The 4,552-nt window shown below is 34.8% G+C and overlaps 1 protein-coding gene across 1 annotated transcript in view; it reads left to right on the top strand.

Annotated features, from left to right (window-relative positions):
- The window catches only part of LOC106103501, a 58,122-nt gene that overhangs the window by 28,505 nt on the left and 25,065 nt on the right, over positions 1-4,552 (top strand). The gene's annotated exons all lie outside the window — the stretch shown is intronic.

Below are 4,552 nucleotides of genomic sequence, written 5' to 3' on the forward strand. Positions count from 1 at the left end.
TCAATGTCACTTCAAATAATGTAATGTGTGTAGTTTCTTTTTTATTGTCGTTATCCAATTTCTGTATGTGTTAATAACATGCAATGATCACATGTACCATTAATAATGTTGTTTTTTAGCCATTTTTATATAGAAATAGATTTCAATTAGAGTCCTGTCATAACTTTATTTGTAAAATCGCCACAAAAAATGTATATGCATTTGGGCTCTACAATCGATCAAACTATTGACGTTGATTGTGGTCGGCGGACAGCCCTCCCCCCCCACTCTTCGCGCCCACCCCATAACTGACACGACGCTCAATTATTTTACGAGTGAAAAGATGTCAGTGTCGCCATTCATCAAATTCTACCAGCTACAGTAATGGCCTATCATTTCGCAAAATATGCCATCTAAAAATACACGATAAATATTTTAGAATTTATTGAAATACATTACTGCTTTTAGAGTTAATTGTTCTCTTATTTTGGTATGCAAATCAGATTTCACAAAGTTAAAATTCAATTATGCGCGTTATTTAGTTGTCAACCTATACGTCCCTACCGAGGGGCTCAAATCTACTCTAAATATACAGTGACTAGGCTTTTGTCAAGTACTCCCAGACACGATCGGTTGCTGGTATTAAAACCAAATAATGCACGAATCACTTGATTAAGACGATTACTTCTAAGAATAATATTTAAAACTAGACGAGTCTACATAGTGAGGTACAGTGCGAAGCAGAAGCAGAAGGCTTGATTTACTAACTGCATAAATGAAAAGGTCCAAAGGATGCTCTGCCCGCGAGAATTTAGTGCTCTTAAAACAACGTCCGAGTAATTGGGCAAACGACTGAAGTGCCCAAGTCCCATTCGCAGGACGCTGCAACGTGCTGCCAACTAACTCTGCCAATTTGCCACCGCTTTTAATTTATATTTTACTATTGTTTTGGCACAAATTAAAACATTGTTTTCAAAAGTTACAACTAGATTTTTGCGCAGACTCTGATCTGACATCGTAATGACAACACTGATTTTCTATTGGTGTAGGTTTTAATTTAATTTGTTTCTATTGTTTGCTATAAATCTTCGCTTATTAGACCATATGTATAAATAGAGTCTGATATGGTTCATTGTCAATTCGTGAAGGCATTGAATTGGCTATTTATACATTGCCAATGTGCTAACCGCGGCAGTTAAATGTACGATTCTATGTGCCAATTTTAAATGCACCCACAAATGAATATATTAAAGTGATATCGCTTATAAAAGATAGATATTTAATATTTTATTCACTTAATAATTAATACCTATACTTTTAAAATAGAAATTCGTTGGTTCTACTATAAGAGTGCATTTCCACTGTCGTAATATTTGTTACCTTTGTGAGAGAACGAGATGTAAATCACTATGTTTTGCAACGATGTCTACAGTGGAAACTAAGCTTATGTTTAAGTATTAAGTCATAACTTGGAAGCAACATAGCTGCACGACGTTCAGAGCACGTTGCCTCAGATTCCATGTTACAATCTTGCAGAGGTTTCAAGTTATCGAACTTCATACCATCCTGTGGCATTTCATGTATTCAATTACCTCCTACCGTCAGAGGAATTTACTTACTAGATAATCTATAAAGAACATCGTTTTCTTATCGGATAATATTTGACAGATAATTGTTGAATCATTTACGATTTAATATTATCTTTTTATCGTCTCTAAAGAGTTATTGTTATCATCATATTTTGAATTCTATTTTATTTTATAAGTGGAAAGAAGTAGCCTTTATTAGTCTGTGACCAAAATATATTTTGTTTAATTAAAGTTTAATGAAACGAAGGTCCTTGTATTTTATTGGGTAACAGATGGCACGATGCCCCAACGAAACAAAGCTGTAATTAGCCACATTTTATGCAGCGTTTGTGTTTATTTTGTGGATGCATTGTAGTATTACGTACTTTTGGTAAAATTTTGTTCGTTTAACGTAAATTGTAATATATTTCTGTATAAAGAAAAACTGCAGTAAGTAACGAGCAGATAACTCTAGATTTAAAACGGTTTACCGTTGCTCCCCCGCAGTTTAACGATGTCAGTGTGTGGGTAACGTCACATGCAAGGGTTTTGTTTGCAAACCCGAGTACCATTTGCCAGGACGAATGGCCGTCGTAAAGTTTTGACCTAAAACTCGACACGACACGTGTCGCGGTGGGAACACGGCTCGTTACGTGCGAGCTTGTTCGAATAGTTTCATACCCGTATTGTAAAACATACAAACCATAACATTTCTCTTGGTTTGTTGTATGATAAATTTGTATAAAATAATGTTAAATTTAGAAGGACTTGGTCGTAATTAGAAGTCCATTAATGTCTGAATCGAAAGAAAACTAGATATTTTGCGAGCTGTGCACACTGGTACAGCTTTTACTCCGCCTTTTTCATGTATCCCGGTGGACATGATCCCGTGGGAGCGCACTTTGTCTAGGGACCCAGTCGGAGCATTCAGTCGAGTAATTCGATTTTACCCTCCATTTCGTTGAATCATCGTGGCGAGACGTATTTTCTTCTCACATACTCAATTCGATATTTTCTTTATTGGAAATAAGAGACGATGACTATGCCTTAAATTATGACCTACTAGCTTTTGCCCGCGAAAGAAAGTGAGTAGCGTATGTGTTTTTTCAGACTATCCTTTACATTTATACCAAATTTTATTGAAATCCATTCAGTCATGTAGTCTACTAACTCTATCAAACAACCATCCATCTATTCTTTCGCGTTTATAGTAAGATTTAGAGGCACCAAGTACCTTTCATAATAGTACATTTTAACTCAGGCTTTAAAACTAGTTTAAAATAGAGTCTACCACTTTATAAGCTACTGTAATAAATAGTTGGTTTTATTATTTGTTGTACGTGCACTTTTATAATGTAGCAATACCCGATTGTCCATGCCCGCATCCCCGAACGAGTATATTCAAATGAACATCGCATAGTATGTAAATGTTGGTGCAAAATATAACAGGAACTCGCAGGTGCATGCATTTCCCAACGTAAATGCTTTCGTTTAGCATTTCAACATTTAAACAGTGCGCAGAGTTTCCTCATGAATGGAAATCGACTGGGCCACGGCACGCTTGCAGGGGAATCGTGAATCGTTTAAAGCACGCCTTATCGCAACTGAGACTAGATTGTGAATACATTTTAATTCAATAGGTTTAACTGGCAACATTTGCTTTATAAATAACCATTGAAAACCTTTCGTGTCCTTTGTAACAATATAATGTTGTGGAAATACATCCGAAAATTTGAGGTTTACTGTCTATAGAAAGAAGCTTTTAAAAGTTAAAAATTCTTAACTTTGTACATTGGTTATGGTAATTTGAACAGAAGCGACATTGCCGCACCGTGGTCGAGACAACTGCGAAGTTGACGTGATTATGATAAATCGACGTCCGGTGACTTTTGCCCCAAATGGAGAAAATCACACCGTAACTGAATATCGCTGATTTAATTTTAGTAAAAGCGACTTACAGTTATATTTAATAAGTATTCTTTTATCATTGATATTCATTAACAGACGATTACTTGATCTAAAAAGATATGGCACTATTTTTCTTTTATATTTGCCTGTTGTATTGAACGTGGAAATATTTTACTACTAGCTGTGCCCGTGCGGCTTCATCCGCATGAAATTATAATCACTTTATTTTATTGTTTATATTTGTCGAATGTCAAAATTCAAATGCATAAATGACAATCTTACTTCCTTGATGTTGGTAGCTTGTAGTTTATGGTCCCTTTCCCACATTAGAGTTTTTGTCCAAAATATTTACTCCCTAAGTTTAATGGCGTGAAAATATATATCCTAAAGCGTGACGTAAGTGTAGGGCTTTTTATTAACAAAGGAATTATTCAACAACATGCTGTAATTGCTGACATCTTAGGCAACGAAGAAGTGTGTGTTTACGCTTTATTATAATAGTATAGATACATTAAAGTTCATTACTTCATAGAATCTCATTTCGTGTGTATTTTGTGTGTATAAAATGAGTACATTCCGGATTTTTTTTTTGACATTTTAATTCAGATGTTTTCGTTAAATCAAGTTAAATGTCAACGAATCTAATTCCCTTTTTTGTCGTTTCCTATTTCGTTTGCCTTATTTTCTCGATTTTAATTTAACGCTAACGCACAATTGCTATCTGCGACGGTTTTTAGTTAGATAGCCTTTTAGAGGTAATTGCCTTGTCATGAGATAATTTAGTTAATTTATGGGTTCGGTGAAAATCTGTACCGGAAAATTATGTTTATCGCTTAGATAATGATATTTATAATTTAAAAATGGTGGCATTTTTTCTTCTAAATTTAGTATTTAATGAGTAATAGAGTATTGTCACTCTGTTTTTATAGTTTAAATGATCTTTCATATTAATAAAATAATAGTGAATTTTATGAAAGAATTTCCAATCCATTATGCAAATTGAAGCTTTATTCATCATCTCCCCTGCCTTATCCTACTCCCGTAGGGTCGGCGCACCGGGTTTTCGTCCTCCAAAGCATTCTATCATCCGTCATCTC

This window comes from Papilio polytes, unplaced genomic scaffold (genome assembly GCF_000836215.1).
Source record: "Papilio polytes unplaced genomic scaffold, Ppol_1.0 DF823731.1, whole genome shotgun sequence".
NCBI classification, from domain to species: Eukaryota; Metazoa; Arthropoda; class Insecta; order Lepidoptera; family Papilionidae; genus Papilio; species Papilio polytes.